General features: G+C 41.5%; 1 pseudogene; it reads left to right on the forward strand.

Moving 5' to 3' along the window:
- Positions 1-3,848: 3,848 nt before the first annotated feature.
- On the forward strand, positions 3,849-9,287 carry LOC107576359 (uncharacterized; annotated as a pseudogene).
- The last annotated feature ends 4,977 nt before the right edge of the window (positions 9,288-14,264 follow it).

Genomic DNA, 14,264 nt, shown 5'->3' on the forward strand with positions numbered 1-14,264 from the left:
CGTTTACTGAAATCACATGACTTTGTGACGTTTACTGAAATCACAATGACTTTGTCATTTTGATACGCGCTCTGAACCACTGTTTCGAAACAATTGATTCGCAAAGTTTTCGTAGCTTCACGAAGCAGTGTTTCAAAAGCGGCCATCACTACTCCCATCATACTCGACTCCACATAATACACAGCTTTTAATGAAGCCGCTCAACATTCCTTCGTTACTAAAGTTCTAAAGTGACGTGCTTGAATTAGTGACGGATCTTGAGCTCAGCTGTTAAACTGTCTAACTGAGATTTGAATCTGTGGCAGAAGGAAGTAGTTCTGCACATAAGAGGGTTTTTAAAGACACCCTGTTGTTGTTTTTCTTATATATTTACACACTCGTGGTGTCGAACTGTTGTATAAACGCAATATCACACTCGTAGCCATGAGAAATGGATGTATATCGGCACGCTGTGGTTACCTGCGGCCAAATCACAGCCGCTGTTATGGTTTAACTGGTGACCGTGTTATCTGGTGACCTTCTTCCGGTTTCAGGTCCTCTGCTCCAGATGTGATGGACCGCCCGCAGCAGATTCGCCGATTCTGAAAGCACAAACTGATGTGATATTAAGCTGTCTAATAAATGCAGACTTGCTCATTGCATGATTTTGGTATTCTTGTAAAGATTACAAATTAATGGTACGATCGCCCGTAACGGCTGAAGTATGGAAAATAAATCAAAAGTCTGCTTGGCACGGGTTTCGAACGCGCGCTAAAAAGAGGTGCTATGTGTGATGACAGTAATGTATGCACTGAGCCATCTGACTTGTCTAGCACAGCTGCAGATTTTGGGATTGAGGTCGGGATTTTATTCTCGGCGTTACATTACGCAGCTGCCAGAATCAAGGAAGTGTGCCCATGTTAACTTGTGACCCGTGTTTACCTATTATGAAAATGAACCATGGTTATTATAGTAAAAGTATATTACATTTTATCGTTTATGATCTTAAAGTATATTTCATGGAGTCTCAGACAATGGTAAATTTGTGGCTATTATGGTTTACTTACAAACGCTATCGTTAAACTATATTTACTATAGTAAAAACATGTCAGAGACTAGCTGATGTCTCATTTGATGGATATAATAACTTAACGTTATTTCCTCGTTGTTTTCGCTGTTATTTTCTTGTAGAATTACTTTGGACTTTATTTCTTATTTGATTGTAATAGTGAATGAAATATAAGCAGCGTTTCGACTAGAATATAACGTTAACAAGTATTACTGTAAAAGATTTGCGTTCACTAGCCGACATTGTATTGGATTATAACAGTATATAAAATATAAACATTATTCTGTAATCGAAAAGCAGTATATAAATGCTATACTTTGTAAACGTGTTACCTTGTGACTTGCGTTCACTAGCCGATTAATTCTATAGGTATGAAATATAAACGTTATTTTTGGTTGTGAATTCGCAAACAGTCGATATGTAGGCTAAATGATTACACAGTTTGATCATACTAAAATAAAATAAGTGAAAAAGAATAACAACATCAGCTTAAGGCCCAATCCCAATTCTATTTTATACCCCTTCCCCTTCCCCTTCCCCTACCCCTAGGTGAAAATATTCCCCTAAGAATTGGGACACCACTACTATATGTCACACGTCATCATACGTCCTCTAGCTCCTACAATACACACACATACTGGTGTGCTGGTGTGCATTCGAGCCTTCAATTACTGTTCTATACTAATGTGCTGCTTACTGACACACACACACACACACACACACACACACACACATATATCGGAGATTGCGCAGCTAACACATCCAGGAGAAAAGAAACTTGTCAACGCTGCCCCACGACTTTTATTAATAACAGTTTAAATACTGAATCAATACATTATATTTTCCAGCAACGAGAGGATAAAATCGCAGTTTTTTTAAAGTAAACTCACTCTAAAACGCACAGACGTGCGCATACACGCAACTTTCATCTCTCTCTCTCTCTCTCGAATTGGCAATATTTGAGAAAAGGGTTTAGCGATTTCTAATTATTGTCTACGGTGGTTATCGCCCTGATCAGACATGAACATATGTTGTGGCACTATCGTGCAGTCTATAATGATATGACGTTAGTTAGCAAATATTAGCGATTTTTTGCAAACATTTCTTTGAGTAACATGACCGTAAATATGAACTCACGATTGAATATAACATAAAACAACTGATTACTTTTCGTTAAAATCTTTATTAATGCCAAAAATGCTTACATTTATTTGTCTTTTTGTTCGCTCGGCAGCCATGTTGCCCCTGAAGCCTGTTTATGCAGAGATAATTCATAAAAAATCTTCATTTGAAGGGCTATCTGGCCCTTCCCCTACCCCTACCCCTCCAACCAAAAGAGAATCGAGACACCCCTACCCCTTCACGTGAACGCACGAAACGGAGGGGTAGGGGAAAGGAGAAGGGCTAAGGGGTAGAATTGGGATTGGGCCTAACACAGGATATGATTCTAACCCATATAAAAGACTACATATTATTATACGACTGTTGCAATCACATTGAGTTACTCAACGTCGCTGACAAATGTAGATCTATACAATACAGAAATGTGTAATGTGTAAGTGTACAGAAATTGATGCTACTCTGGGTCTTTTAGCAACATGGTTTTTTAAGTAGAGATTATCTCTACTTAAAATAAAGTGTCTAAATTTGTTTCAGTGCAACCACAATATTGTAAAACAAAATGTCCTCATTATATATGACAAAGACCTTTTGTTTTGAAACCATGATTATATGGAATGAGCTCTTTGGGATGCCTTCTTTAATGTGAGAAAAGAGCACACAAACATCTCGAGAGCAGAAAGAGAAAACCAGCACTTCAGACCGCAGCCTCAAAATGCACTTTACATTTTTGTGAAAATAATCAAAAATGCTGGTCATGACAGGGAAAAAGCTAACGTGAGATTATCTATTTGTAAAGTAGTGTTTAAAAGTGTTTCAATGCAACCACTGTATTGTTGTAAAACAAATAATGTGTTAATGTGACTTGCAGGGTGCTTCCTTTAATGTTAGAAAAGAGCACACAAATATCTCGACAGGCAGCAGGAAAAGGAAACTAGCACTTCAGACGACAGCCTCAAGATTAACTTGACACCTAACAATCATAGAGAGACACAGACAAGGTCTACACAGCAAAAGCCCTAGTGTCCACACTACAGAGTTTTAAAAGTAACACTGTAGCAGTGTTGAAGTCAATAACTCACTTATTACAAAGGAGCTTGACTTTCTTTTATATGTCTACAAAAGTTCTTATTAAGAATGAACCCTCTGGGTCAAGGGTATTTAAAAAAAAACTTTTTCATAAGAGGTAATAAAGAGGCTTATCTGCACATGATTGCATTTTAACGTCTTGTTTCACTATCAACAGAGTCTGTGATCATGCGCCGTAAACCTACTTGTTTTTTAAACATGTCAAGTCCTCTCGTGAAACGCAAGAGGCTCTGAAAATACAGGGTGGAATGGGAAAAAGTTATTTTTAGGTATGTCCGTTTACTAAAGAAGGACATAATGCTAACTGCACAGTTTGCCGAAAAGCAATTTCCATTTTTCACGGTGGACTGTCTGACCATGAAGCAGCACGTGGTCACGACTGTCACGTCCATGCTGCTAAAGGGCAAAAGACCCAGGGAAACACTGATCAGTTTCTGATACCCCAGACATCACCTAAAGCTGATATTGTAACAGAACCAGACTTGGAGACAGAGGTAAATGCTCCTCTTGCCCCTGTGACCTCTGCATCTGCCACTGCCACCTCTTTTTTGTCACCTATGCTGTTGGTCGCTCAGCTCAACTTACTGCTGACATGGAGACTGCTCCTGGTTCAGAGCCTGGCTGGCTGCCTGGAAAGCTGATGGGGACCATACCATCTCAGGATCAGAAGTGGATTTCATCTGCTCTGTGGAAGAACAAGAGGCTGCACACTGATCCGAAGCTGTGGTATGATCCACCGGAGCCAGCGCTCATTTACCATCAGGCCCCCACTCCAGAGCGTTTTTTCACACACCAGCTTCTCTTGTGAATGCCATACCACCTTTGAAAGGTCAGCCTGTCCTGTCCTGTCCTGTATGTGGAAAACAGCTCACAGGTTATGGAGCCCACAAGAGAGCCCGCCAGGTTTTGGATGTCGATATGTATTACCTGATGATCACAGAGAATCTCTGGTGCAGTTCAGCTGGTTGTAAAACGAGTTACATTTCCACTAGCAAGACCATCTTGGAGCAGCTGGATTTGGCACACAGAATGGAGTTCCGACTGATCCTGACACGAAGGTGAGTGTACTGTGTGGGGTTATTGATGTGTAACCACAGGCTGCCACTAGATGGAGCGAGAGCGACACGGATGGGCCAGCGAGTGTTATAACGTGACATGTAAGGTTGTCTTGAGAGTTTCAGTAAAGCACGTAAATACAGTTCGAATCCAGAGTCTTTATTTACAAGACATGACATGGTGTCAGAAGTGCTGTAGTTTAACGTGTTAGCAGCTTTAGTTAGCTCGTAAAAGCCCGGATAAACTGGGAAGGAAGGTCAAGCTGAAATGGACGGTGGAGATAATGCGGCCGCTGTGCCGAGAGCAGCAGGACCGAGTGCTACATTCAGCATACGGCCGCCTGAACCTTTCGACTTTTCTAAACCACAGGAATGGGCAAAATGGATCCGAAGGTTCGAACGATTTCGATTGGCGAGCAACCTGCATGAAAACTCAGATGAAAACCAGGTGAATACTTTCATTTACTGCATGGGAGATGAGGCCGATGATATTCTCCGGGGATTACCGCTGGCAGACGCGGATAAAACAAAATATAGTGTAGTAAAAGCAGGCTTTGAGGCACACCTCGTGGGAAAGAGAAATGTGATTTATGAACGTGCTCGTTTTAATAAGTGCAAGCAGGAGGAAAATGAGACTGTGGATTCATTTGTGACAGCTTTGTATGCCCTAGCCGAACATTGCAATTATTCAGCATTACATGACGAGCTGATTAGGGACAGACTCGTTGTGGGGTTGGTGGACAGACAACTTTCTGAACGTATGCAGCTGGATTATGAGCTGACGCTGGATAAAGCAATTACAATGGCAAGGCAAAGTGAGGAGGTGAAACGACAGCAAGCAGCACTGAGAAGCGCATCAGACACTGTGGCTGCTGACGCTAGCTCTGTGGATAGAGTGTTTAAGGGAAAGCGTGGTGTAGGCAGACCCCAAAAAGGGAACAACCCTAAACTAAAGCCTCAAGCATCACTCTCCGACAAAATGAATAGCAACCAGTGCCATAAGTGTGGTAGCTCCTCAGCTCATGCAAAGCGAGATTGTCCAGCAAATGATGTAAAATGTCATGCCTGCGGGAAAAAAGGCCATTATAAGCGAGTGTGTGCATCATCAAAAGCTGTGCGTGAAGTGTGTGAGGGTGACCCCATATTCCTGGGCAGCGTTGCAGGTCCTGGCAAACCATGGATGGTAGACATAGACATTGGTCACAAACGAGTGTCATTTAAAATCGATACAGGGGCTGATGTCACCGTCATTCCAGCAGAAATGTTCAAAGAGATTTTTAAAGAAAAATTACCTGCCCTCGGGGATGCGACGAGGCCGTTGCTTGGGCCAGGGCAAGTTCCTTTGGAGGTAGTTGGAGTTGCCAGGCTTCTGCTAAAGAGAGGTGGAAAACAGTCAGAGGACGATGTGTACGTAATCAGAAATCTGCATACTGCACTTCTGGGATGACCGGCTATCTCAAAGCTTGGGCTTGTGGCACGATTATATATCATCGACATCGAAACACTAAAGATGAGCTACCCAAAATTGTGCAGTGGCTTGGGAGAAGTACGATATGCCATATGTGATCAGTCTGAAACCAGGAGCCACACCATTCTCACTCAAAACCCCGAGACGGATCCCGCTACCTCTATTGGGGAAAGTTAAAGAGAAGCTGCATCGTATGGAGAGATTGGGAGTAATTAGTAGAGTGGAGGAACCAACAGACTGGTGTGCCGGGATGGTTGTGGTCCCGAAGAAGTCGGGTGCTGTTCGAATATGTGTAGACCTCTCCAAGTTGAATGAGTCCGTTCGCCGAGGAAAATACATCCTGCCGTCAGTCGAACAGACACTTGGAATGTTGGCTGGTGCCCAAATTTTCAGTAAGCTAGATGCCAATATGGGATTCTGGCAGATACCGTTGTTAGAGGAGTCTGCACAGCACACGACATTCATAACCCTGTTTGGTCGCTATTTCTTCAGACGGCTTCCCTTTGGAATTACCTCTGCACCCAAACACTTCCAAAATAGAATGGCTACAGAAGTCACAGATGGGCTGGAAGGCACAGTGTGTCATATCGATGATGAGCTGGTGTGGGGGAGAACAGAGGAGGAGCATGACTCGAGACTGCATGCGGTGCTGGAGAAAATGCAAAAGGCAGGCATCACTCTCAGTGTTGAGAAGTGCGAGCTGTCGAAGCGGAAAGTGCATTTCTTAGGACACTTCATTTCTGCCGAAGGAATTAGTCCTGACCCAATGAAGACTGCAGCTATCAGAAACATGACTGAGCCCTCCAATGTGAGTGAATTGAGAAGTTTCCTGGGAATGGTAAATCAGCTAGGGAGGTTCATTCCCTAACTGGCAGACAAAGATAAAGCTCTTCGCGACCTGCTGTCAAAAAAGAACTGTTGGATCTGGAGCACAGAACAGGCCAAAGCTTTTCAAACTCTGAAAGATGCATTGTCGTCTCCACCTGTTCTAGCGATTTACGACACAAACAGAGATTGCAAAGTGTCAGCGGATGCTTCGTCCTATGGACTTGGGGCTGTCCTTATGCAGAGATGGCAGGAAGGATGGAAACCGATAGCTTTTGCATCGAGATCGCTCACTCAGACTGAGCAAAGGTATGCAAAAGTGGAAAAAGAGGCTTTGGGTCTCACATGGGCGTGCGAAAGATTCAGAGACTTTCTCATTGGCAAGCATTTTGAAATGGAGACCGATCACAAGCCATTACTGAGTCTCCTAGGAGCTCAAGCTCTGGATGCTCTTCCCCCTCGTATACAGAGGTTTAAAATGCGACTGATGCGGTACTCCTACTCCATCGTTCATGTGCCAGGAAAGAGCTTGTGGGTAGCTGACACTGTGTCACGCGCTCCTGTAAAACAGAGTGAGTCACAAGAAGACAGAGAACTCTGGGAGGATACGAACATATATGTAGACTCACTATTGGAAAATTTACCAGCAAGTACAACATATCTGGGACAGTTGAGAGAGGAATTAAGGAGTGACAATGTCTGTTCCGGTGTGATGCAACTGTGCGTTGAAGGGTGGACAGAGTGCAGCAAGAGTGACCCAATACTGAAACGATATTGGGCAGAACGTGCTGTCTTAACTGTGCAAGATGGACTGTTGCTTAGAGGCACGAGGCTGGTTATCTCAGCCGCCATGAGAAGCAGCGTTCTAAACAAATTGCACGAGGGACACACAAGTCAGTCAGTGTGGTGGCCAGGGTTAAGTCATCAGCTGACGGAAATAGTCCTCAACTGCAGGACATGCATTAAAGAGAGACAGAACCCAAAAGAACCCCTTCTGCCCACTCAGTTCCCTGACAGGCCATGGCAAAGGCTAGGGGCAGATTTGTTCATGTTGGGAAACAAGACGTACCTGCTTGTGGTAGACTACTACTCCAGGTATGTGGAGATAGCTCAGTTAACACCTACCAGGTCTACCGACTTCATTGTTCACATGAAGTCCATATTCGCGCGTCATGGAGTTCCAGAGACACTGGTTACTGACAATGGGCCACAATTCTCTGGGCACTCATTTGCATCCTTTGCAGCTTCATATGGATTTGTTCATGTAACTAGTAGCCCAAGATTTCCCCAGAGCAACGGTGAGGCCGAACGGGTAGTCAAGATGGTGAAGGCTCTTCTCAAGAAAGCCAATGATCCATACCTTGCTCTTTTAGCTTATAGAGCGACCCCCTTGCAAAACGGGTACAGTCCGGCTCAACTTTTTATGGGTAGGAGGCTCCGAACGACTGTGCCTACACTGCCATCGTTACTAAATCCAGTACTCCCTGATTCCGTGGCTGTTTCTTCAAAAGAAAAAGAAAGGAGGGATGCAGATGCAGAGCGTTTCAATAGGAGTCACAGAGCCAGAAAACTCAGCATACTGCAGCCAGGAGATCATGTCTGGATATCTGATGCTAAAGAATCAGGAACAATTGTTGCTAGTCACTCTGCTCCGAGGTCTTACCTTGTGAACATTCAGTAAGGGACTGAGACACGTAACCGTCACCATCTGGTACAAATGCAAGCAGAAGCCAAGGAGGACAGCAGCGGAACACCTGATCAGCTTTCTGTTGCAACTTCTGAGTCACTCCCTACCACTCAGGAGTCAGAGAAGCAGGACGTTCAAGATTTGAGATCCACTCCTAGAACCAAGTATGGGAGGCGAATAGTAAAACCAGTAAGACTGAACCTGTGAACTTTGGGTGGTGTGGGTACAGGTTCCCCACCACTTAATGTAAATAATTGTGGACAAATGCTCAAGAGGCAAGCACCAATGTTGAAACTACCTGTTTGTTCAAGGAGTTAGATAGGAGCAGATCTTCCAGCAAAAGAGGCAGAATAATCCTCTAAGATCTGTTAGATCTGTAGTCTACCCTTTGTTCTCTAGAAAGGGGAGATGTGGGGTTATTGATGTGTAACCACAGGCTGCCACTAGATGGAGCAAGAGCGACACGGATGGGTGTTATAACGTGACATGTAAGGTTGTCTTGAGAGTTTTCAGTAAAGCACATAAATACAGTTCGAATCCAGAGTCTTTATTTACAAGACACGACATACTGAAATTATTTAGCCTGTGTCACATATATTTGTCATTCAAACACACAATAAATTAGCTTGTTTTAATGTTTTTTTTGGGTCTCTTTTTTTCTTTGTTTCTTAATACAGATATGCTTGTGACATACGTGTGATCCGTTTTCTGAGGGAGAGGACCTTGGGTAATAGCCCCAGCCGCTTGGTCAGGCAGGTGAGGGAAAATCACAGCGAGGAGTGACTTAAGCATGTTTGTCGCTACTTTGGCACATGCTCAGACTTTGTTGTCCAGCCAAGCCTGCTCCCTGTCAAGTTCCACGACCCTCCTAAGCCAGTGGCTATTCCTTCCAACCGGTGGATGCTGGCTGTTTATGGCCAAGACATCTTAAGCAGGCTGGATCACAGCATAGCATCCACCTTTGGCAATATATTAAAATTGGATTCCACAAAATAGGTAAATATGTTTACCACTGTAAAATCCTACCTCACAAACAAGTCCAAAATACAGCATTAGCAGTAAAGACGTGAAAATGAAATTAATGCTTTGTATGTGTGTGTGTATATATATATATATATATATATATATATATATATATAATCAGTATTATTTCAGTATTTTACATATAAAAGAAACCGTTTATTTGGGAAATGAGAAGGTGTTCCTGGGATCACTGAAAAGCTAGTGGACCAGCAGATAACCGAGGAACTGGCAGATGGAAGCAGGACCGTGAAGCTGCATCTCTGGCAGTCAGGCCTCCATCGCTGCTCAGCTACTCAGGCGACCTTGTTCACTGTGTCAACAACTACTGTGTCCCCTCTTTTCAGCCACCTGCTATGGTTCATTTCAGCTTTCCATCAGGAGGCTATTTTCTATATTCATAAAATAGAATGATCTTTTTATGAATTTTCTGAAAAGTACATTTTCTTCTATTCTATTTTCTTGTCTGACCTAGGGGAGCTAATAGGTATAGATTACCTATACCGCCAGACAGGGAGGGCCTTGCAGGATGCAGATGCTGGAAGATGTAGGCACAGAGGAAGAGTTGGAAGATGAGGGCTTTGAAGATTCTGGTTTGGACCCAACCGTTGGGTCCATCACCTACCGCCACCACCAGCTCAGCTATCATTCCAGCTCCCACCTCTCTCCAGACCACTGCTGGACCTTCATCTGATATCACTACAGCTGCACTTGAGCAACAACTGGTAATTATGCCTGTCAATTTTTTTTTGTCGCATTGTGTCAGTGGACTTCCCAGTTGATAATTTAGACTTTTATTATATTATAGTAATTATTATTATTGTGTAATAATAATAATCGTCATCATTATTGTATAATAATAATTAGAAAATGTATTTGTATATCACTTTTCAGAAACACATTTTCAAATCACAAAAAAATACACAATGCAATCATGAAATAGACAGAGATGAAAGACAATGAACAAAAATCTGAAGAATACATAAATAAATAAAAGCATAATGCAAAAGATAAGCTCTAATTAAAATCCATTTGATAAAAATGTGTTTTTAAAAGAGGATTACATTTTCCAGATTGGGCATGCTTGTACCAGCTCTGCTGCTGCTAGTCCCTCTTCACTGCCATCACCCATCACCCCTGCAGCTCCACAACAACTGGCAAGTCTTGTGTGACATGTTGTATCAGTGGTGTTATTGTCTTGCTTGTAATTGTATTATTTTGATGTTTATTGCATTATTATTATTTTTTATTATTATTATTAATAATGTGGAAAACATTTCAGTCTACTCTGTAGAATTGCAAGTGATGAATCTGCTGGAAAGTCAGGTAATTATCTGTGTGCTTTCTGTCCTGAGTTTAACACAATCTCCAAATGATCTAGAACACCACATTCACACCAACAAGCACATGAAATTACTGTGTATCTTTTCCATTATTTGTCAGAATTTGTCAGCTTCGGCTTCATCCCTAATATGTAGTTGTAATTACACTGAAGTATCTGTGCAACTACAGCAGTACAGTTTCCTGAGAATTAATCTTTCTAAATAAGGAACCAGATCAGTGTGTGTGTTGATTTCTGACTGTCATTCTTCTGATTCTCATGTCTCTTCCTGAAAGAAAGCAGGAAGCAGGTTTCAGTTGTTTTACAGAAGTGAAAGAAATTTCAGAGCTGCTGTTCAACACAACGGTTCAGAGGAGGAAATAGAAATATCTAGAAACATTGTTTGAGGTGAGTGTTTGAGCTTTCTTTAGTTATTTTCATGTATGAGTATCATCTTTTGATGTGTCACTGGTCACTTTGAGCCTCTGAGACTTTAATGGTGTGCTGAAGTCGTTTTGATGATTTTATTTAAAGCTCTTCATGTCGTGATCAAACAGATGATCAAGTGTATTTTGCAAAAATAAAGTGCCCATAAATAAATTTAAATGTAGATCCATGAAGAGTGAATTTGGAATAGTAGGACTGAATAGCTTCATATCATAATGATTTTTGATTAATTCACACATAATCTGTGCTTTCATGTGCTGAAAATCCCCAGCATGTGAGTGAAGTACACTAGTGTAGAGCTGCAGGTCAGTGCAGTATAGTTATCTTAGATTTCACACAGTCACACAAGAAAGAAAATGTCTCCTTTCGGTTCAGACTCCAGCTGCACAAACTCACAGACTCCTAGAAATGATCTCAAACACAGGAACACACAGCAGAGCTTCACTGTTTAACACAAGAGTGTGGGATCCGCATTAAAATAAATCTTCACCATGCAGTCTACATCCTAGACAGATGCAGTTATAACCTATAAATTGAAGGCTATTTGACGTTTTTAAAATTATCTAACGGATCGATGACGCTCTATTTCATTGATCATTAGTTGTTGATCAAGATTAAACGGATGTCGCTGTCATAAAAAAACTTGTTTTAATGACTCACTTATGCATTAAATAATTAAGATACAGAACAGATTAAAGGGTTAGTTCACCCAAAAATGAAAATTAGGCTGTTTTACTCACCCCCGTGGCATCCTAGGTGTATATGACTTTGTTCTTTCAGACGAATCCAGTCTGAGTTATTTTAAAAATTGTCTTTGATCTTTCAAGTTGTTTCATGGCACTCAGCAGGTGTTGCATGCATCAGTCCAAAATAAGTTAATTAAAAAGCGTCCATCCATAAAAACCCGCTGCTTTCATAGACGCACGGACACACACATTACTGCACACAGATATCAGAGATCGCGCAGCGCACACACAGCAGAGAAACTTTTATTAGTAAAATAGCTTTGACATGGGGTCGGGTTCAGGCTCTAAATTTAACTGTGCCGCTCGGGTTGGGTCGGCTCGGATCAGACGATCTTGGGCTCGTATCTGCTAAAAATATATTTTTGGTTCTGATTATCATGTTTATCGCGCTGAAATCATGCGTTTTAAACCATATGAATTTAAACTTCAGATATAAGGTTTTCTGAGCACACACATCCGAAGCACACGGACAGAAAGTGGCTGTCACAGCATGTGAGTACTAAACTAAGTTCTCATTCACACACAAGTTTACCTTAAAAACACACAAGTTACAAAAACAGTTGGTTATGTCTGTGAAGGTTAACAGCTGGGAAATAAATCGCTTGTTTATTTTAGATCTGTGTGGCAGCAGCAATATACAGTAAATAAATCAATAAATCCACTGCTCTCTTGTCTCCTCTGAGGCTGGGACTGTAAATAGTGTTCTGTGCTCGTCTGTGCAGCCAAAGACAGAACAGTTAGTATGTTTTGCTCAAACATTTGCCATGGCATTAGAGCTGGTATACCGTTGTCACTTGCAAAATCAAAATGACGGTGCCTTGAGTGGAAGTTTACAGATTAAGGGACGGTAACATTATAATGAGATCCCTTTGCCACGTCACCAAGGGAGCGAAATCAGACGCGCTTGTTTTCTCAGACTCTTGCAGAAAAAGTCTTACCTAAACAAAGTTACTGGGTTAATCTTTTTCACGTTTCCTTGGTTGGTAGATGCACCAGGGACCTGATTATAGCACTTAAAACCTGGAAAAGTCAGATTTGTATGATATGTCACCTTTAAAGGGGTGGTCGACCGGCTATTTTCAAAGGCTTATATTTATAGGGTGCACAGTAACATGTTCATGCTTCGTTTAAAAAAAAATTAGCATTTTCACAAATGTTACCTTTATTCTACACCGCTTTCCATTCTCCTAAAACGGTCCGTTGACTTCCTGGTTCTATGACGTCCCTCCAGGCACTTCGTCATGACTAGAGCTGATCCATGCTGGTCGCTGAGGAAATACATCAACTTTGCGCTGTCAATTTCTGCCAAAAATTACTTGGTTACATTTTAACAGTGGGTGGGAGGCAAAAACCTGTGGCCCTCCAGGAACTGAGTTTGACACCCCTGGGATAGGCCTATAAATCTCAAACTGGTTGTTTTTAATTAAAGGAATCAGTTATTTAGAATAATAAGACATTTGGGCTGTTACCAGGCAAATTAAATCAGTATCAACAAAATTCATCTTTGCAATGCAGAGGAAACAGAAGCGTCAACTGAAGTGGCATTTAGATGTATTTACACAGTTTAATGCAGGACATGAATGCATTTAACCTGCAGTTACAAATGCAGAAATGTTTTGATATATTAAGACAAATTGTTGAATACTCGTTTGAAATTATAAAAAAATCTAAACATACTTTAATTGTGAAATGTAAACCACCAGTAGGTGGCAGCAAGTCACTGTTAATAAGTGAGTCATTGCGATTGAACCAAATAATTTAAACAGTTGAACGAAACACCCGTCATGCTGCTCAGAGACACAAAACTGTGCTATGGTGACTGTGTTTGGAATTATTTTTGTTGTCGAAATAGAGCAAAAACAGACAATATGGAGTCTAAAACGCAAGTCTCTTAATTAACTTCTTGTTTATTTAACTGTTGTAAAAAAACGGCACTCTTCGTGTGATATTGATTTACTATACGAAATGATATAAATATATAAATTTTCTGCCCCTATATCTTCAAAATGTTTTTGTGATCATTTTAAATGCAAGTTAGCAGACTGAATCACGCAGTGAAAGAATGCACTCTAAATGTGCACGCACACTAGTCTAATCTACTAGACTTCACGGCACACTGTAGCAGTGTTTTGTTTGGTTTTTGGCAAAATACTGATCATGTCAAATCGCACATCGTTAAAACAACAATTATGATATTATCGCAGACAATATATATCGCACACCCTGCACCACTGTCTTTTTGGATAATTAGTGTAAAACATTTTGCTAAACTGTCAAAGCTTAATTTTAACCACCAATGCAACGATGCAAGTATTAAGCTTACAGCTACATGCTTGTGAAGGGTTGATTTCGAGATTTTGTAAGCTGCTAGTTTGGTCTCCCTAGGCCAGGGGTTGGTGTGGATTTTTCTTGGGTGCGGCCAATGAAGTGGAGAAGCAG

The sequence above is a fragment of the Sinocyclocheilus grahami genome, unplaced genomic scaffold (genome assembly GCF_001515645.1).
Source record: "Sinocyclocheilus grahami isolate Dianchi unplaced genomic scaffold, SAMN03320097.WGS_v1.1 scaffold3572.1, whole genome shotgun sequence".
NCBI classification, from domain to species: Eukaryota; Metazoa; Chordata; class Actinopteri; order Cypriniformes; family Cyprinidae; genus Sinocyclocheilus; species Sinocyclocheilus grahami.